The 21,920-nt window shown below is 47.5% G+C and overlaps 1 long non-coding RNA gene across 2 annotated transcripts; it reads left to right on the top strand.

Annotated features, from left to right (window-relative positions):
* Positions 1–311: 311 nt before the first annotated feature.
* On the top strand, positions 312–15,943 carry LOC114607639 (uncharacterized). 2 transcript variants are annotated; one of them, XR_003709197.2, is made up of 2 exons: positions 312–925; positions 13,005–15,943. It is a non-coding gene; the product is annotated as an uncharacterized LOC114607639 (long non-coding RNA). The 2 variants fall into 2 exon arrangements; XR_003709196.2 differs by lacking the exon at positions 312–925 and adding an exon at positions 6,639–9,544.
* The last annotated feature ends 5,977 nt before the right edge of the window (positions 15,944–21,920 follow it).

Here is a 21,920-nt window from a genome sequence, read left to right as displayed (position 1 = left end):
GCTCGCCTTATCCCTTCCCAAGTGACGCCCCCACCCCAGCCCCTTCATTCCACTTTATATAAGCCGAAGTAGAGGCACTCCCGATCTGATTGACACGGTTGGGTGCGACGCGATCCTCCCCGCGGTGCCCATTAGACAGAAGCCCGTTGCGAACGTCGAGTCCCTAGTTGGCGCCTCTAGCATTTCTCAAGCCAGAGGCAACTGGACTTCCTTTCGTGTAAACGTGCAATAAGATCCGGCAGCACATCTCCCCCCCCCCCAAAAAAAAAAACACTATTCGGATCGGATCCAAAGCGCCTTCTGACGGTTCAGATCCGCGCGGGTTTACACTAGAGGAAGCGAGCTGCCTGCCATGCAAAGCGGTCCTTGAACCGCATTTGTGTTGAAATGGAAGCATCTGGGAGGTAGCAGATGCCAGTTTGCTCTGCCTTAACCATGTCTGATTACTCTGGTCGTATAAATAAGCCGGGCTGGTCCCCCTCATCCCAACCATCCCTGTTTGTTTTGCTCAGGTTCGGGTTGACGTTTCCGGGTGCCTTGTTTACCTTTCCCTGGCCACCTCTCGCCGCCTTCCCCAGCTCCTCACGGTTCTCACCATCGGCCGTGTCGGGGGCCGGTGAGCGCTGTTGACAGAATTTTTAAAATAAATAGATAGATAAACGGCAGAGTTTATTTGTGTTTAAGGGGATTAGCCAGGACTTTGACAAAACTGGATTTGAGGCTTGCGGAGGTCCACCTACCCTCCCCCGTCAGAAGGAGGAAGGGTGCCCTCGGCAGTGTCGCCCAGCAAGCTTTGAAATCGACCGGATTTCCCCAAATGAAGTGGCCTGAGATTGCAGAAGATCTTGGGGGGCAGTTCCGACCTCGAGGAGAGCTAGAAAGCAGAGAGCAAGAATCAGAGCATGGTCTGTGCTGTTGAAAAAAGGTAAGCTACAAAAACCTTTGTCTAGTCTCCCTCTTGAATGGACTTGATCCTAAAAGTTGTCTCCGATTGGCATTTATCGGTGGAGATGGTGTGCGGTAGTTGCCATCGGTTTTTCTGGAAGCCTGTTTCTAAATCTATGGATCCCCATGTAAATCTGACGCTCACGCCCTACTCGTGAAATTCGAATTCATTCATCTACTCCGAGAGGAATTGGTTTCAGTTCGGTTCCTCGGACTGCAGGCGCTTGCGAGGAGTAAGTCTTCCCCTTGGATTCAGTGGGGGTCAATGTGCACAGGATCACGCTGTTTAGTACTGTATCTTGGGTCCCCACACATGGGACTAACCCTTTTTGAATCCAGTGGGACGAACTTCTGAGCAAACGTTTAGGCCTACACGCCTTCCTGTTTTTTTTCAGCCTAACTTTCTTCTAAGAAAGTATGTTCAGGATGGCTGTTTAGGGCTCCAAGGCTAAAATGCACTTCCTGGGGAGCTGAGCCCCTTTTGAACCAAATAAAGATGCACAGAATTATCTCAGCCTCGGAAGTAAGGCCTGCTGATTTCCCGCGGAACTGATTTCCAAGTACTCTCGTTTCTAAAGGCTGCCTTAGGCTCTGGCGCTGAAAGGAGATCCGATGTCATTCTTTGCATACTTCTGTGCGGAAGTGAGGGCAAACACCAGTGGGATTCGCTTCCAGGTAAAAGGCGTCCGGGTGCCTGCTTCGGTTTCATTGGGCGTGCTTGAAAATACAGGCGACTTTCACTGGAATGGGAGCCTTGGGATGTTATTCGTTGTGCTGGAGGGTGGGGAGAACGTCCGTCACGCCTGGAGAGGGTTTCCAACTAGGGCAAAGAGTGGAGAACTGGTGACCTTCCAGAATATTGTTTGGACTCCAGCTCCAATCACCCCTGACCATTGGCCACGATGGCTGGGACTGATGGGAGATGAAGTCCAACAGGCCACCGTCCTCCCTCCCCTTTCTGAAAAGGGGCCAGAGGCACCTTTCTCTTCCACTCTCTTTACGCTGGCTGGCTGGTGGTATTGGTATCCTTCCTTAGTAAAGGATCATAGATTTGTAGATATCCGGTTCTTTTATTTCACCCCTTGTTCCTTTCAGAGAGGGGAGAAGCATAGGAGCCAACTCCTGGGCGCCAAGGTCCCCTCAGCCCCCCAGTAAAATATTTGAGGGGGCCATGCTCCCCTCAAAGTTGATGGCCATTGCCATTCAGATGGTGTACATACGCCGAGTCTTGCGATTGATTATGTGGGGCAGGGTTTACCTGCCCCCCACCCTAATATTTTATTCAAGTTGGCACCCCTGGGAGGGAGGGAGAGGATGCTGCCGTCTCAGTCGAGATGGCCCTTTAGAGAAATGTTTGGGATTTAGGACATTGTGGGATTAGCTCAAGCAGGAAGGCGTTCGCTTGGTATACGAAAGAGCCATAGGATGGATTCTCGCATTCTCCAGCTCGCCTCCTGCTTTGGGTATTTTGGGGGCCGGTGCAGACTGCTGTACCTGAGAGACCAGGGTTCAAGTTCGCACCCCACAGGAGCCAACTCCTAGGTGCCGAGGTCCCTTCGCCAACCCCAGCCCAAATAAAATATTTGAGGGCTCTGACCTCCTCAAAGTTGATGAGCAACGGTGTGTGTGTTCCCTGCTTGTGATTATGTGAGGCGGGGCTTACCTCTCCCCCCCCCCATTTTTTTATTCAAGCTGGCACCCCTGTCCCCCTCAATGGTGATGCCCACTGGGTGACTTAGGGATAGCCACTATCTCTCAGTTTCACCTGCCTTGCAGGGCTGTTGTGAGGATAAATTGGAGGAAAGGTGATCCATAGATGATCCATAGATAGATAGATCTGTGTGTAACATAAAACAACAAGGATGGCTATAGTTTTCTGAGCATTGAGAAACTCGCTGACAATTGGTGGGAAGAGTCAACGCTGCATTTGGAGCAGCCAAACTTTTCTGACTTCTCTCTCCCCCCTCTCCCCTCCCCGCCCCCCAAGCCTTGTACGTTCCTCACCCACTGATCTGCTTCCCCATAAGGAAGCCGGCCATGTTTGGTTGCCATGGTATTCATCCTCTTGCGAAACAGGGCTCTGACGACTGGCAAGAGGACTTGGACCACTCAGAAACCTGGAAGAAGACAAATGAATTCTGGGATACCCCCCCCCCAGCAACCCACTTCACACACACATACCTCCCCTTTAATTTTGCAAAGGCTCCTGGGACTTTTTCTTTTCTTTTCTTTTTGCCAATCAAAGGGGGAGAGAGCGAGGGGGCTCCGGCTGCCCGTGGCCTGGTGCAGGGAATGGAGTGTGCGGCGCTGGGGCTGTTGCTACTGCCCTAGAAGTAAAGCAACCTTTTGCTGCAGCTTGGCCCTCGCGCGCGCTGGAGAGAGAGAGAGAGAGCCCGCGGAGCCTTCTTGCACATTCCACGGTTTGGCAAACGCCGATCTAGTTATTTTCTCTAGTCCAGTATCAAATTCTTCTCAGGCATACGATTTCACTTGAAGTCCTGCCCAGGAATCCTTCAAAGTGAGCGTTTGTACCCGCTCTCATGATGTCAGGCGGTTTTTCCCTGCATCTGTAATCTTTTTTTAAAAAAAGTTTTTTTTTTGTTTTTGTTTTTTGAGGGGCGAGGGGAGATGAAAAACAAACTTAAATGTGCGGGGAAACAACAAATGTTAGGGAAATCCAAGCAGATCCAATGAAAAGGCGCGTGTATTTGGGTGGCGTTGGTGGTAGTGTTTGTGCCTAAGTCTTAACTTCGTCCCATGCAGTGACGGGGCTTTGGGCTGGGCGGTTTGGGTGGCGCTGTCCTGGGCGAGTAAGCCCTTCTGATTTCCATGGGGCTTGCTGCAAAGTAAAGGGCTGCGAGGACTGCTGTTTTAAAGGACGATCCTAGGCAGGTCTACTCAGAAGTCAGCCTCCTTGAGATCAGCAGGGCTTACTCGAATGTAAGGGTGCACAGATACTTTAAAGACACGGGGCCCCTGCAGATGTCTTTTCACTACCCTTATCGTTAGTACTTATCACGGTGGTCGTGTTTTCAATACTTTTTGCTCCTGCAAACGTTTCAGGGTATGCATGCTGCGTTTCCAATTGGTGCATGTCTCGTAACTTTTTATGCCCCAAATATTCCGGGTTTGTGTGCCTCTTTTGTTGAGCTATGGCGGAAGAGCGTCCCTGCAGACCGCGCTAATGCTGTAAAGTTGGGAAGACACTGCAGAACAACGAATAAACCGGGATACTGTGTGGATGGACCAGTGGAACTCCACCAGTAATTCAGTATTATTGTGTCAACGATGGCACGTTGCAGAATACACACCCACACACAAACCAGTCTGGAGGGCCAGGTCCACTGGGATACCCTTAATTTTCATTTCCAGAGGGGTTGTATTCGTCTGTTGCAACACAAACAGTTAAGAGTCTTGTGGAGCAGTGACAAATTCATTATGGCATAATCGTGGAGTAGAGCTTACCTCGAAGTAAAGGGGTGCTGGACCGCAGCCCTGCTTGGGAACAGGTTCAGGAAATGGATGGAATATTCTGAGTAAATAAGTGGGTGGGTTTTGGTTTAGGCGGGAATCTAGGTTTAGAAATCCTAATGTTTCGAGAAGATGCGTTTTGGATCTTAAGAATGTAATGGGGTATATGATGAGCGGCAGGAGACCCTACCTAAAACACCCAAACCGAAGCAATTACGTTATATCAAATGATGCAATCCGTTAGCATGCAAATATTAGGGCCCTAGGGGAAAAACAACCCTCATCAATTTATATTATTTTATATTATATTATATTATATTATATTATATTATATTATATTATATTATATTATACCGGATTTATATACCACACAATCCTCATAACCTCTAAGCGGTTTACATAAATTATGCATTATTGAGTTAACTCAAAAGTGTCCTATTATTCACCAGGATTCATCTTAGGGTACACTTAAAAGGTAAAGGGACCTCTGACCATTAGGTCAAGTGGCAGAGGACTCTGGGATTGCGGTGCTCATCTCGCTTTACTTGCCGAGGGAGCCAGCGTACAGCTTTCGGGTCACGTGGCCAGCATGACTAAGCCACTTCTAGCGAACCAGAGCAGCAGGAAACGCCATTTACCTTCCCGCCTGAGCGGTACCTATTTATCTACTTGCACTACGTGCTTTCGAACTGCTAGGTTGGCAGGAGCTGGGACCAACAACGGGAGCTCACCCCGTCGACCTTCTGATCTGCAAGCCCTAGGCTCTGTGGTTTAACCCACAGCGCAACCCGCGTCCCTTGTAAGTACACTTACTGGAGAGTAAATCCCACTAAATGCCATACTTACTTTTGAGGAACTACATACGTAGAAGCCCTCTGGTAGAGCAATCGGGGTGGGGATCGCAGCTGGAGTGTCGGAAAGAAAATCCCAGGGCAGTCAAGGAAACATATTTCGAAGTAATATGTGTTCAATATTTAAGCAAGGAGACCTACTTTCCTAGTCAATATAAATATGATTAGCGTGGCTGTGTAGCACACCATACATTAAAAGCACATATAAAGCGTACTCCCCAGGAATCCTGTAGTTTGCCCATCGCAGCACTGTAATTTGCAGCACCCTTAACAAATTCCAGTGCCCAGGATCCTTGGGGGGTGGGTGCTTTTAACACATATATATGCTTATGTCGCCCCTGTGTGCTTGACTGAGGTTGTAAACTGAGACTCAGGTTGTAAACCTGAAAGTCACCTTACCCTGAGTCAGACCAGAGAGAGGTATGATTTGGGGATAGCTCACGTTTTATTTGTGGGGTGCTGCTGAGACTTGTAAATCTCAGCTCTTGACTGAGGCTGTTCCCGCGGCTTTGGGTTCAGTGAGAAACTCGTGGGAAAGAACCCTCTCATTCGAGTACTGCCTGGAAAATCGTTTCAGGGGCCACTCTCCTGGTTGCTACTGGACTCCAACTCCTATCGACTGGGGCTGATGGGAGTCGGAGTCCAGCATAAGCTGGAGGGGCCGCAGTCTCCCTCCCCATCCATGATGCGGATCCGTGACACTTAATTCCTCCTCGCCGCGCACTTCTCTGCGAGGAGGCTCCATTGAAAGCCTTCCAAGGACTCTTGGGTGCCAGTTGGTACAACAGACCAGATTCAGGTCGAGAGGAGGAACCTCAGAGAGACCTGGGAAGAGAATCCCACAAAGCCACCCTAGACCATGAGACTCACTGAGCACCATAGATCGGCGATCAAAGACCCCCACGGGTCTTTGCACCACACAACAGCACGACCCATCGGCTCCAGATTCAGCCTTATATCGATCGTTGCGTGCATTTTGAAGGACGGGTAATAGCAATAAGTGATCGCGACTCGGCTTCTTCTTGAGGTTATTGTGATTATTGTGATTTATTATTATTATTATTATTATTATTATTATTATTATTATTATTATTATTATTATTATTATTATTATTATTCCCCTTTTATTGGCTTCGATTCTGATTCGGGATTCTGCATTTGCAGTTAGCGTAACACCTTTTGTTTCTGTAATAGAGCAAAGGGAGTCAGGTAGGGTACCTGCGCATCCCAAGCCTTGGTTTGCCGCTCAGTAGTGCTTACTCCAGAGTAACTGTGCATGGAGTTGCAATCCTAATGCACGTGCTGCTCAAGGGAGCGTGCATAGAATCGCAGCCTTGGTCCATTTTCTTTAAGCAATGCCATCGGAAGAAAGAAAGAAAGAAAGCCTCTAGGTTTAGTGAAATAAATGAGGTCAGGCCCCACTCCAGAGTCTGGAAGACCCGGGAAAATTAGAAGCTTTCGGCCCCAAACCGGATTGATTCGTTCACAAAACAACATAATCCCCCAGCTTCCCCTTTCTCCAGGCAGAGAACATTGTACACAGGATCCCCCACCATTTTTCTTTTTTTAAAAATGCGTTTTCTTTCCCCCTCTCTCCTTTGCAGTAGTGCTTTTTTTCTTTTTTCTTTCAAACTTCGGCCGACTTTAAATGTTCTTGGCAAATCAAAGCACGTGTCCTTTGAAGAAGGTGTGTAATTGGCGTTTAAGGCATGTATGGAATTCCCAGATGTCTATAAAATAAGAAAGTGCATTTGGCAGGTCACTTCAAGGTGGAGCAGGTTAAAATCACTCGCACAGGCTGCCCCCCTCCACATCCCCCGCCCTCTTCTGAACAGCAGACCCTGTTTCCACTTTAGAAGCAACTGAGCACGTGATCGGCGAATCCAGAAAGGGTTGCCTTGCTTGGGAATAATCAATATTGGATTTAAAAGACGCCGAGAAAGAGGTTACTTTAAGCAGTCGCATCCTCCCCCCCCCCACCCCAATCTGAGCTTCTACTACATAAAAATCACGTGCTTTAAAGCAGACAGACAGCTTAAAAGAAGCCACATTGGAATGGGAAGATCTCAGCCCTTGAACTAATTTACTTGGGAATAAATCTCATCCAAATCAGTTGCATTTCGCTTCCCAGTAAACGTGCTTAGTATTGGGGAGTGGATTTTCTCTCTCTTTCCTAGACAGTGCTTCGACATACCCACGTCGATTTGACCGGTTAAAGGAGTCCTTCATCAGCTAGAATCCCTGGAAGCGGTTCTGAATCATAAGATCCAACCCTCAATTTAGAAACCCAAAGAAAACCACCCGGTTGCTCTTTCCTCCGAAAATGTCATCTCTCTAGATCACGAGGTTTTAATATAAGGGAGGGAGAGAAAAAATATCTTCATGAAATCGACCGATGTTCATGGTGTGGTGTGCCAGCTTTTGAGTGATACAGCACTCTTCCTCAAGACGCTTGTTGCGGGAGGGGAGGAGAGGCGTTTCTCTGAATACAGAATATCTCCACCCCGTTTTCCTTTATTTTCTTAAATTGCCAGCTTTGAGGAGGGATAGTGTTCTTCAGATCAGGGACACTAGTGTCATTTCCGGGGGGAGGGTCTTACCCAATCTGCCTGCTAAACAAGTAAGCTTTTCTCCCCCAGGTAGATACTCTCGGAATAGGCTAAAGTGGTTAAATATAGGTTAGATTACAACGCAGTTAAACGGCCATTTTTCTTTTGAAGCTAGGAATACAAATTCCTTTTTTTTAACTGACCAACCAAAATGTTAGGAGAAAGTGATCAAGCCTCAGAGTCCAGGAGATATCATCGATATTAAGCCAAGCGGGAGGAGGGTGAGGTGAGAAATTTGGCTTGATATTAAACTCATGATGTCGGCGTTGATCAAAAGGTAGTTTTTTTGTTGTTGAAACCTCTTAGAAGGTTGCGAAGAAGGAACTATTCCATTTCAGAATTTACTCTGTTGAAGAGTCCTGAGTTACTGGGAAGCTGGCACATTTCTGAACCTTGCGTGATCCCAATAAAGGTCTTCTTTTACTGTCTCTGTTTGAATTTTGTTCTAATGGCCAATATGACTTCCTGCTTTTGATTAGTCTCAGATGCGTCTTTTTGCCGCAGCTGTGTATGAAATGGTCTATCTTACACATACGTACATGGTAAGCTATTTTTTTGCAATTCGATTTGAAAGGGTGGGAACACGCCGTTCAAGAAAGGAGTGGCATCTTAAAAGACTTAACAGTGCAATCTGGTATCTACTCAGAAGTAAGTAAAGGGACCTTTGTTGTTGTTGTTGTTTAGTCGTTTAGTCGTGTCCGACTCTTCATGACCCCATGGACCAGAGCACACCAGGCACTCCTGTCTTCCACTGCCTCCCACAGCTTGGTCAAACTCATGTTCGTAGCTTCGAGAACACTGTCCAACCATCTCGTCCTCTGTCGTCCCCTTCTCCTTGTGCCCTCAATCTTTCCCAACATCAGGGTCTTTTCCAGGAAGTCTTCTCTTCTCATGAGGTGGCAAAAGTATTGGAGCCTCAACTTCACGATCTTACTTACTTACTGGGACCTTACTCCCAGGTAAATTGGCACAGAATCTTCCTTGGGCAGCGGACGAAATCTGATGCCCTCAGAGATCTGCGATACTGCAAGCCTCCCTTTCTTGGGAATAAACGCCATGGAACTGAATGGGACTTGCTTCAGGGTGGGCACGTATTGCATTGCTCTGCTGCTCTCTCCAAATGCCGCAAGCCTCTTTGCGGTGACAAAACCCTAGAATAAAAACTACAAGGAAGTAGAAAAAAACTCGACCCCCTTTGAGAGCGCTCAAAATGTCTGATTTTTCATGCGCCCGATTTTTGTTGACGAAGAGGAAATCTTTTCCTGCAGAAGCTGAATGCGCCGGCGGCAGCTGGTGGCATTTTCTTTGGTCAAGGAGAGCGTCCCATTCAAGGCAATGGGACTCCCGAAGTCAGCCTGTAAAAGGCACGGATCTTGAGGGCTGTGTCCAGGCTTTCGTATTTTCTTTGGCGAGGTGTCAGTCTTTCCAAAGAGAGATGTCAGTCGCGTTTGCCGCTTTGCCTTCACAACGGACGTCAGTCTTGTTGTAACCTAATCGGCAGTCAAATCGGGTTGACACCTGCCTGTCGTGGCCTCGAACTGTCGAGGCTGCGCCGAGAACGCGCTTGTTGTCACGTCAAAGCTTCAGAGCTGAGGAGGACAGAAGCTTGACTTCGCTTTCTCCTGCTCGGTTGTCACCCTCACGTGCCGAGAAAGGAATATGAAACAGGTAAGGGTCTCTCGATTCGAATTCGAGCGGAAACACCAACCAAACACCGACCGATCCGAATCCTCGTCCCCTAAAAGGAAGCCTTGACGATTCTGTATTTGGAACGGAAAGTTCTCTTGCAAAGGAAATAGGCTGCGGAATAGCAGCAGGGTGAAGGGAGGTCAGTGCGACTTTCTTTCACTTTGCACGGCCCGATCCGATGCGTGTTTACTCGGGAGTAAGTCCGAGAGAATTCCACAGCGCTCCGCACCCTTTAATATTGCGGAGGAACTGGCCGCATCCGGTCGAATGTATGCAAACCGGCGCAACGGGTGGCAGCTTGATCTTACGCGCACGTTTACACGAAAGTATAATTCGCAATAGTGTTGGGTCCCAAACAACTGCATAGGATTGCAGCCTTAAGTGTTGCAGCTTTCGCTCGCCGCCAGCCCCCGCAGCTGCCGATTTTGTTCCAAATTATGTTTTCTGTGATTATGTGTGGACGGACACATAATTTAGAGCGGGAGGGGGCGATCCTACTGCCAGCACTGAAAAAGGGGAGCTTCACAGCTAAGCAGGTACCTGAAGGAGCTTGATTTTGGCCAGATGTTGGAATTCAGGGTGGAGGGATTGTCACGTGAAGCGAACAGATGTGGAAATTGCCAGCCGGGCACTTCCCCCTCCTCCCCCGTCTTCTTGCCAGTGAACAGCCAGAGCCAGGCTTGGAAGAAAGGAAGTTGAAGTTTAAATCGAGGAAACAACCCTCCGCTCCCCACAATGCCCCATTTTTTATTGCTTGTAAAGACTTTGCCTTGCAAAGAACGTAGGAACGCAGGAAGCTGCCTTATCCGGAGTTAGACTGCTCGCGCGGCTAGCTCAGTATTGACAACGCTGAGTGGCAGAAGGTGTGCAGGATTCTCTTCCAGGTCCTACCTAGAGATGCCAGGGATTGAACTCGGAATCTTCTGTATACAAGACAGATGCTCTACCGCTGAGCCAAGAGCCTTCTCCTTTCCCATTTCCGTCCCTTTGACATAGTTCACACCCCCCACCCCCCACCCAGAGAGAGAGAGAGACTTCCACCGCTCTTGTCCTATGGTTTTGCCCAACATGGGGCTCCAAGCCATGACCCTGAGATTAAGAGTCTCATGCTCTACCAACTGAGCTTTCCAATGTCATATCTGAGCGCTGAGCCTTAACCTTGGAACCTGGGGAGACGTCATCAAGCAGATTGCCTCTGAGCAAGTGCAGAATGTATTATTTATTTATTTATTTATTTATTTCGATTAGTGGGAACATCCTGCGGGTTGCAGAACAGAGTTGGTAGGCCCCGCCCCTCCAGGTGTTATTAGGTTCCCTGGCCAATGGCCATGCTGTCTGGGGCTGATGGGAAATGGAGTTCAAAGACACCCTGAGGGGCCGCCCACAGGCGCCTCATTCCCCGTGGTCGAACGTGGTTGGGATACCTGGCTGAACTATTAGGTGAGTTTCTGAGTATGCGACCCAATTCTTGAGAGTCTTTAGCTGACAGAGGGTCCCGTCGCTTCCAACGAGGCTTGGAGTCCAGTCTAAAAGACGCGAGCAGCCCATCCATGTAAGCGACTCCTAGCCCAGTGCTAGAGCCCACACCTGGACCTGACACACCGAAGGTCCCATGTTGAAGTTCCTGGCATAACTAGTTAAAAGCAGCCCCTGATGGGGAAAAGCTTCTTCCTACCTTAAACCCTGGAGAATAGCAGCTGTCAGCCAGAGCAGGAGACACTAGGCTGGACGGGGTCTCTGACCTGAGGCAGGGCAGCTTGCTGTGTTCTTATATGCAGAGTTCCCACTGAATTGCAGTGGTCCCAAATGAGGGCAGCGCTTTAACGTGGAAGTCAAGTTTTCTTGCATTCAGTTCAGCCGGGCTTACTTGCCAGTCACTCTCTCCCTGCCTAGCCTACCTCACAGGGTTCTTGTGAGGATGACAGGGATCTTGTTCCTATGAGGAAAGGTGGTCTAAAAATGTATTTGTTCAGATAGACGAATGTAGCAGGCGGATCTTTTGTCCATTTCCAGAAGGAGAGCCAGGATAGTTGTGGCAAAGATTCGGAAAGAAGGATATACATTTGTATCCGCTTCCAAGCACTCTAGTCCTCAAAAGCTTAGTCATAGTGGAGTTGTTCTACTCTTCAAGCTTTTTGATAGAATCATAGAGTTGGAAGGGGCAATGAGAGTCATCTAACCCGCCTGCAATGCGGGAGTCTACGACTCGCTTCTATAACAGTCTTCAATCTGGGACAGGCAGCCATTGCTTCCCCCTCCAGATGTTGTTGGACCACAACTGCCATCAGTCCCAGGCTGCATAGTCCGCAGACAGGGATGGTGGGAATTTCAGCAATATTTTTCCTTGGATAACCCTTGTCACTATTTTTATCCCTCACCAACACTGTGTAAGAGACACATCCCTGAGAGGGAATACGCACCTTTGCCCCCCCCCCCCAATGCCTTCTACAATAGACAGCGGCGGACAGGTGGTGAACCCCTCTGTACCCCCACTCCTTGTCTTCCCTTGGCTGGTCCTTAAGTGATCCACAACGGACCCAAGATGAATTAAGTGCCTGTTATAACATGGCGCTCTCCAAATACTGTTAGAATACAACTCCCATCTTCCTTGACCATTGGTAATATCGGCTGAGACCGATGGGAGTTGTAGTCCAACCATGTGTCAAGGGCACCATGCTCGGTACCCCTTTGAACAGAAATTAAAGGGAATAGAATTGATAGTGCCCTATCCTGGATGCAATACCCGTCGATATCTTTGGTTTGAGGTGTGTCAATCTGCTATCCTTAGCTGGCTCATCTGAAAGAAAGAGCTGTCGAAATCCGAGTGACCGACTTGCAAGCAATCGCAGCGATGGAGGCTGCAGAATTTCATTGGTATGGGGGCTCTTTGGAAAGTTACTTTCTGAATAAATATTGCAGGGCAATCATCTGCTCGTGGGAAGCCCCATGGTGCAAGGTAGGTCTTACTTCCGAGTAAAAACAGATAGGCTTGCACTACAAATCATGACTAAATTATCAGGCTCCAATCCTATACACACTGACTTGGGAGCAACTCACCAGGAGTTATGTATTGACCTGCGCATATATATTTCCTCCTCACCAACCCCCCCCCCCCAAAAAAAAAAACCCCACCGCAATTTGGATTAGGAGAATCCTCCATGCTGAAGGATGCTGAGTTGAATTTGCGTAGGACAGAGCTGACTTATACACAACCTTAACACAACGCTGGTCTCCACATCTCCATCGGCCACGTCGGGTATGAGGCATCTTCCATCTATTTTACTATTCTGTAAAATGGAACCAAATCGAACAACTTCCCTTGTGTGTTCATGGCTTGGATGGCCATGATGAATTTAATAAAGGGTTACAGAACAAGGCAGAACGTTGTACCCCACTAAAAACAAAACCCCACACTTCAATACCTTTTTTTTTTTGGTAGGAACTGAGCGCTGAAGTACCTTAAAACTGGTGTGCCTTATTGAATACCTGGAGGAAAACGAGGGGTGTGCGCAGCGATCACACGACGTGGCCTTGGCTCTGACAAAACCGGCTTCAGTGTTTCTCCAGAAATCCAGCGGCCGGTGACCTTGGAGGAAACATCTTAAGCCGACCTGCCTCACAATGATCTGGTTGGGTGGTTGTTGGGAGTTTGAGAAAAAACACATGGAAAATACTCGATGTAAGCCGTTTTCGACCCTTTTTAGTAAATGGCTGCGCCTTTGTTTTGGAGAGTGATTCTTTTAGAACTTGAATAACACCCACAGCTTTCCCCCTCACGCGTGCAAATCACTTCCTAGAAAATGCCCAGCGCAACCTGCACGTCTAGGATTAATAGGGGTGGGGGACAGGCGAACCCGGTCGCCACCCATAGTCCAGGAGTTCCCTGGAGGAAATGGACTTTTCATCTACAAACCAGGAATGGATCCGAAGCTGGAAGTTAAAGTCAGGCTGCAATCCTCAGGCTATTTCTTTGACAGTTAACCTCCTCGAAACAAACAGGATCCCTTCCAGAGAATATAAGGTGGGATCGTTAACGTGGCATTTCTGTTTCAGAAATCTGAATTAAAGAGGACGCTCTCTGGGCCCATATGTCTGGGGACACCGTTGCTACAATGGAGGCTGCCTTCTGTCCACTGGTCCATGTAGCTCACTGCTGTATACATTGACCGGCAGCTGCTCTCCAAGGTTCATGACTGGAGGCATTGTAAGCCCTACCCGGAGGTGCCGGGGATTGAACCCAGGAGGTAGAGCTCAGCCAATATAGAGCATGAGACACATCATCTCAGGGCCGTGTGTTCAAGCCCCGTGATGGGCAAAAGATGCCTTCATTGCAAGGGGTTGGACTAAATGACCCTGGTGGTCCCTTCCAATTCTATGCTTCTATGACCTGCTAGGATTAGAAAGGGGGTTTCCAGCTCTTGTAGGGACGTTTTATACCCTGTGTGTAATTTTTTAGAGGATCTAAGGCCAGAGCCCCACTGAGCCCCACTAGTTTCAGTTTCGACCAGACATCACAGGACTGTGTGAAAGAATCAGCAGGAGCAGGTTTTTGTTATGGCACAGGGAATGATGTGGCAGAAGAGACTGGGCAATGGGGCTGGGCAATGGGGACGTGTCCACCTGTTTAAGCACAGACAGTGGATGGACGGCTGGGAATCCTGAGAGAATGCCTTTGCATCTCTGGATCAAGGCCTCTGGGTGTTCCTAGCTTGGATCAACCGTTTTGTTAGGAATGATGTGTTTTTGGTTTTCATTTTTTTAATTAATCTGTATTTCTAATAACCTTTGTATCATGGGGGGAGGAAAAAAACCACATATTGCCATTTGCTCCTTAACTGGCCTTGGAGGGACCCTGAATGCAGCTTTAAGGGAGACCGCAATAGATAATTTTGCCTTGGAACAAGGGCGTAGCGACCAGAAAATGAAAATGCATAGCAAGCGGTGGATCATATACAATTGCCACACTAAATTTATTTCCCCAGCCAGTGTTGCCTCCTACCAGGAATGGTGGTAGATGCATTGGCTGTGGCAAAAAGCAAAATTGCTGCGATGCGGGATCAAATGGCAAGGAAGACATCTACAGACACGCTCTGTAAGAACCTCTCGCCACGACAGTCGGGCTTCTTCTGACGGCTTTGGGCCACGCCTTCAAGTGTGGGAGGTGGTTTTGCGAACAAAAGACTGCGCCAGGCCCCCGCCCCGAGGCGCTTACACGTTGTAATAAATTATAGAATTATAGAGTTGAAAGGGACCCAGATGGTCATCTAGTCCTTGCAGGAATCCTGCTCACAGGATTGGGCAAAGGGGTGGAAGATGGAGAAAGGCTGAGCACTGAAGCTCTGCTCAGTTGCTGCATAGTAGAGTCCTGCTTGTTCCCTTGCTCTCGACCCCATAAATGAGCATCTCGCACCCGCAGTGTATTTCAGCCATACAGAATCGGAGTCACACCGGAGTCACACCGCAACGCTCTTAAACGCCCGAAGATGGGCGCGCATCAAACCAGCTGGAAGGTTGGTTGCGTAGGGCGCGACGGGATTGTGTGTGAGTTACCGTCGAAAGAGGCTCACCCTGCCACGAACCCCATTGAACTGAACGAGAAGACGGGCAGCGCTCCCAGCTTCTGTTCCTTTCAATGACTTCTCCGTGGATCGGGCCCTCTGTCACGATTATTATTCCAAGCGGGACTTGAATTATCGATCCCACTGCGCAGCTCGCTCGGATTCGGGGCGCACTGACATCCTAAAGTTAGCCGAGCACACGAGGACTTCCGACTCAACATCCTCACCGTCGAGCTGTCGGGATTTCGGCCGCTGGTTGGAGGCAGCGGACTCTAAACGCACCTTTTCCGTACACCCGGTTTCGGGAGGGCGGCTCGCTTTTCGGGTTTACGCAGGAAATCGATTCCTGCAATGCAAGAGCCGTCGCCCAAGAGACACCGAGCGTTAGAAATTCACTGTGTTTCATCCCTTTTACAGAGTCTGAGTTAGCACGACCTTGAGACATACTCTTCTCGCCCTTCAGGAGATAGATAGATAGACTGATAGATAAAATGCACCGAATTAAACTGGGATAAGGAGCGGAACGAGGAGTCACGCCTTCGCTTTCCTCCCGGAGCGTTTTTATCATAATCGCTCTAGCATTAGATCTTATTTGTATTGCTTAAAAAAAAAAGGGGGGGTATCACACACATACACAAACAAATACGAGTCTCGTAGCACCAAGACTAACAAATGCAACTTCAGGCATGTCTACTCGGAAGTAAGACTCACTGAGTTCAGTAGGCCTAGGGGAAGTGTTACGTGACTTCAGCTTTCTCCGGGCAGAAGCTTTTCTGAATTTGAGTCCATTTTTATTAAAGAACAACCCGGGAAAACTTAACCAGCCTGTTAGTCTTTAAATGGCCACATGATCCGGACCGCGTGCGGGAGAGTTTATGCGCTGTAACAGACTAGGGCTAACGCAAACCCTACCTATAAATCCGATTTTCCTATCGAATTCAGCCTTTCTGAGTAAAGACGTGGTTCGGATTGTGCTGTTAAGGCTGCAGTCGTGTCCCCTTTTAAACCTGGGAGTCAGCCCCATTGGATTCAATGGGACCTACTTCTGAGCAGCGACTTACAGAATGGCTGCAGTCGCTGCCCATTTAACTGACAAGAAGCCTCACGGAACTGAAAGGAACTCACGTCTGACAGAGCAGGCATAAGATTGCTCTGTGAAAAGCGCACCGCCCCCACCCCCCACTTCCAAAAGTCGTCGTGTTGCGCTTCGCCTCTGATCTTGTGAACAGGAACGAAAGAAATTCAATTGGGGGAATGGTGGTGGAATAAAACAGCAGCTGGGCTGTCCCTCGTTAGGGTGGCACTTCGGGCCGTGACTCAGTGGGAGAGGAATCGCTGGGCAAGCAGAAGCTCCGGGTTCAATTGGTGGCATTTCTGGGGCTGGGGACACCCCCTCCGGCCCTCTCCGAAACCCATATATATATATTCCTTCCAGTAGCACCTTAGAGACCAACTAAGTTAGTTATTGAGCTAAATGGTTTGACTGAAGTTACTGGCTAGCGACACACCTTTAGCCCCCCACTCCACCCCCGCTTCCCATTTCACACGATTTTAAGCAGCCGCCAGTTTTGCCACGGACTTTAACAGGTTCAGACCCGGTCTACGGCTCCGCAGTTGGATTGACTGGAACCTTTTATGGTCAGTGCTCTACCTTGCAGGGTTGTTGTGAGAACTGAACGAGGCAGCGAGAGAACAACGTGTGGCGCGTTCCTTAGGAGGAAGGGGGAAATACAACACAGAATCACACACACACGTACGTGTGTGTGTGTGTGTAATAGTATGAGGAGGAGGAGGAATTGCATCTTGCCTTCTGTCCGGATAACTTTCTGACAGTAGTAAGAGCTGTTCCAGGAGAGGTGGGGGGCTCTCCTTAAAAAAAGCACCCGTCAGGTATGCTCGAGTTGAGTTTCCTGCATCGCAGCGGGTTGGATTAGACGACCCCGCCGATCCCTTCCAACTCTACTAATTCTAGGATTCAGACGAACAGTGGTTTCCCCCCACCAACGATCAAGCGAGAACGAGGAGTACCCGACCTGATGCTGCTGACGTGGACCTCAAGCGGTGTGAACTCGGAACCGGAGGTCTACTCAAACGTAAGCCCCATTGTAGTCAATAGGATTTACCGGTACTTCCAGGTATGCCCGTAAAGGACTGCAGCCTTCTTATCCCATGCAACTTTTAGCCACGTTTTGTCATTATTATTAATCATATCAATCATATTGTTGTTATATTAACCAATAATAATCATCATAACAACAACAATAATAAATGTTATTATTATTATTATTATTATTATTAACCATCATAATCATTATTAACCTATTATTGACCTATTATTAACCTATCATCATCATCAATCACCATCAATCATATTGTTGTTATATTAACCAATAACAACAACAACAACAACAACAATAATATTTTTTTTATTATTAACCATCATACTCATTATTAACCTATTATTGACCTATTATTAACCTATCATCATCATCGTCAGTTACCATTGCCTTGCGTTTTCCTTCTGACGCTGGGGAGAAGGCAAACATTGGAGCCACGTGGAAATGTAACATAATCAAATATTCCAGTTATGCCGCGGCTGCCCCCCCCCGCCCCCCCCCCGCCAGTTTCTTCTGTTCGCGGAGCACCTTTCAACTTCAAGGGCTTTGCACCAATATAAACCAGATCCAGAGCCGGGCGGCTTTTCCTCCCCGCTCCGCCGCCGCCCCACCTCACTCTCTCCCTTCAGATCTAAACTTAAAACATATATCATAGATCAGTTTTCATCCTGCGAATTTAGGCGCAACCCCGAGACCTGTCTTTTCAAAGGCAGTCGAGGCTGGAGTCTGCTATATTTAATCCAGCCAGCTATTAAATGTCCTCCGGCTTGAATCGCGAATTTCAAACAGGAATCTGGAAATGGGGATAATGACAGGGGTTTTTTCCCCCTTTTCTTTTTCCTTTTCCTTTTTAAACAGTTGAGTTAGGGAAGGAGGGAGAGGGAGGAAGACAATTCCTGGGTCTTTGATTTTGATTCCCCGCCTCCCCACCCCCACCCCCCACACAAAAGGAAAAAAAAAATGAAGAGAAATAAATGAAATATCAGCTCAGCTCTAAGACCCTGCACAATTTCTACATAAATATCAACAATTGTCCTCTTTATCCTATTTTCTGTCATGAGATGCAGCTCGTCCTACTTGGTGTAAAACAAACACATTGTTATTTCACAGAAATTGTTGCTTTTGCCTAGGACATGCATCATACATTTAATGACTTCCCCAAAAGAACTGTGAGAACTTTAGTTTACCCATCACAGAACTACAATTCCCAGCACCTTTAAACTACAGCTTCCAGGATTCTTGGGTGTGTGTGTGCAGCCATGTGCTTTAAGTATGCTTTAAATGAAACATGTTTGTCATTATTTACAGGATTAACAGATTAATTATGATGAAATTTCTATGGAACACAGCCCACTTCATCCCATGCATGACACACTCTCTTTCCTTACTTCCATTTGTATGACAGGAAAGATCTGTGATAATAATTGTTTTTGATGCAAAGCTCAGAATATACAAGGCAACGTACTGAGCCATCCACCACAGCAGTAGCAGCTGGTGAGAACAAAAATCACCCTAGTTTTTATATGCTAACATTACACCTGCTGTGGGAGAGAAAACCCTGGTCTGGATTGAGTCCTAAACACATGGAATCAAAGGTTGCTGAGACTCACATGCTGGAATCTCACTTTGAAGTTCCTGCGCTGGAAAAAAAATCATTTCACTCTATCCCCACCCATCTCCTCATTATTCATTCTGACCTGCCTCTGATCGGTTTATTGTGTCCAAAGAGCTGCTAAGTTTCCCTTTCCTGTGTTGCCACCCCTGACTTGCAATTGGCTCATCCCCTCTCTGTGATTTTTCACTCTTTTGTGGAGTTGAATTCATCTATAAAAAAATTGGTGGAGGCTCGACACACACACATCTGATCAGTGACATTGTGGATATGATTCCAATGCACACTTACTTACCTGTGAGTATCACATCCTTGAACTGAATAGGATATACGCATCTGCATTATTAAGTATGTTTAGGATTGGGCTGGAAACTCTCTTCCTTGAATCAATGGGATGCGGGGGGGGGGGGGGGAGCTGATCTCACAAATTACAGTGGTACCTTGGGTTACAGACGCTTCAGGTTACAGACTCCAGTAACCCAGAAATAGTACCTCGAGTTAAGAACTTTGCTTCAGGATGAGAACAGAAATCGTGCTCCAGCAGTGCGGCAGCAGCGGGAGGCCCCATTAGCTAAAGTGGTGCTTCAGGTTAAGAACAGTTTCAGGTTAAGAACGGACCTCCAGAACAAATTAAGTTCTTAACCCGAGGTACCACTGTACCTGAAAGCAAATTCCACAGCAACCTATGTCCTCCTGAATGTATGCAGATGTTTTATGCCTGAGCCCCAATGTCCTTTCCCAGAACTTTCATAGGATCTGAGTCCAGCTGATTCTGTGTAAATGGAAAAAGGTCAGCAACAGTTTCTTGTTAGGAAACATCTCCAAATAATAATAATAATAATGTAATAAATTACAAGGTACCTGCAATTCTGTTTCACTAAACTCACTAGGACCTTTCTGCACATATTTCAATTAAAATGTATACAATTCAGTCAAACTGGGTGACCACAGGCCAGTCAGTTTAATCTACCTCACTGGGTGGGAACAAGGATAAGATGGGGAGGGGGAGGAAGAGGAGGTTGGGACTGCTTGGAGAGAAGTCTGGATATCCATGTACAAATTAAGAAATGAAATCCTCTTCTCATGCGGCAGTTCCCTGGTTTATGCCACAACAAATTTGTGAGGCACCACAAGATGGTTTGCTGTTTCTGATACAGCAAACCAACAAGGTGACACTTCTGGAATTTGAAATCAGCGGGACCTAAAAAAACCTAAAAAGCCTTTAGGTAAGCACATTTGTTGTTGTTGTAGCTGCTGCTGTTGCAATTTAATTAGCAGAAATAGCAAAAAGAAAACATCGAAACATTCTCAGATCACATTAACAATAAGAAATAATCCATCGATTCTGCCTTGAACATATACATTAATAAAAGCAGCCCATATGGATATCAAAACAAGATTGAAGAATGGCAAGATTGATAAGGCAAGAAGTTCAAACGCAGAAAGGAATAGCCAAACAGTATATTTCAAGTCTAGCTTTTAACCTGCAAAGTGCTTTACAGTCCTTTTCATAATTGGTGATGATCACCCCCATTCCACAAATTGGAATAGCCATATGCTGTATCCCTGGCAAAGGTGAAGCATGAACCAAGACAAATCTCGAGACAGTGGAGAGTGTTAGCTTTTTGAAAAGTGTGTGTGTGTGTGTGTGTGTGTGTGTTTGTGTGTGTTACTAGCCAAGGGTTCTCTGTATGGCACATTGTGAATGAAGAGACAGTGTACTCTAATGGCTGATCAAGCAATGGGGATGGTCTAGGGCCAGGATGTTTCTAGCTCCAACTTATGACCTCCCTGACCCTTGCATGTGCTGGTTGGGGCTGATGGGAGTTGGAGTCCAACTGCACTGGGAAGGTACCAGGTTGAGGAAGGCTGCTTCAGCCTCTCTTACAGGGCTCTTGTGGAGCTAAAATGTCATTAGGCACAAACATACCATATGCTGCCCTGAACACCATGGATGCAAAGTGGAATACAAGTGTGAAGATGACTGTTTCTGGCTACTCCATACACTCTTGCATATGGTTGCTGCTGTTAAAAATATTTATTTGCCACTTAATATTTTTAAAGATCTAAAGTGGTTGGTCTACAACACAGAATTATAAAACACAGCAAGGACAATGAATCAGGAAAAAGCAGTCGAAATTGACAGGTGTGTGTGTGTGTGTGTGTGTGTGTGTGCAGGCAACATTGTTTCTTCAGTTTATATCTAATCTTTTAGCCACGTCTCTTAAGGTGACCTACATGGTTCTCGCCAGCATGCACACATTTTATCCTCACAGCAACCCTGTGAGGTAGGTTAGTCTGAGAGAAAGTGCCTGAGTTTCATGGCTGAGCAAGCATTTGAACCTTGATCTCCTCAGGCAGCACCATTTAATCTCTACACTGCCCTGGCTCTCTTGCAACAGCCTGGTCTCATTTCATGGCTGATCTGTTTGGAAGGCACACCAGCTTTTGACCATGGAGATCTCAGCCTTTGTACTTGCCATCCTATTCTGCCCTCCCCCTATGGCCGGTCTGAGAGATAAAGGAGATGAAACCTTCACCTGGAGTCTGAGGACATCTGGAGGGCCACAGCTCCCTCACATCTGTGTTGCAGAGAGAAGGGGCGGGGAGACTTTTAAGCAGGTTGATTAAAATGCGGAAAAGAAAAAGGCAGTGCTTTCTGTTAATGTAATTCAAGGGGTTTGCTGTTGTTGGTTTTTGCCTGAAAGAACTGTGAGACAACCTGTTGGGGGGTGGTGTGGAGGTCTCAGAGAGGAAAACCCAGCCCCCCTTCTCCTCCCCACACACTTTCCCCCTCCTGATCAAGGTGCATCCTCTTGACAAATCACCCTTTGCCTTTCCTAGGTGTTTAAGGCTTGAGGAACAGCCTTTTGATCTCAGGACCCGGGAGGGTGAAACCTGCGAGGGGTCCCAAGGCACTGGGGGCGATGGGAGCGCCGTTTGGCTTTGATTTATGAGCAAAGGCTTCTTTCTGACATCGCCAGATGTAGAACCTCTTACCCTGCAGAAAGCAAAGAGGAAGGGGGAGGGAAGGGGCTCTGAGCTTGATTCCACACCAGCCTGGTTTT

Source organism: Podarcis muralis, chromosome 12 (genome assembly GCF_964188315.1).
Source record: "Podarcis muralis chromosome 12, rPodMur119.hap1.1, whole genome shotgun sequence".
Taxonomy (NCBI): Eukaryota; Metazoa; Chordata; class Lepidosauria; order Squamata; family Lacertidae; genus Podarcis; species Podarcis muralis.
Note: the sequence above shows the minus strand (reverse complement) of the source record. Positions and strands in the feature narration are given on the sequence as shown.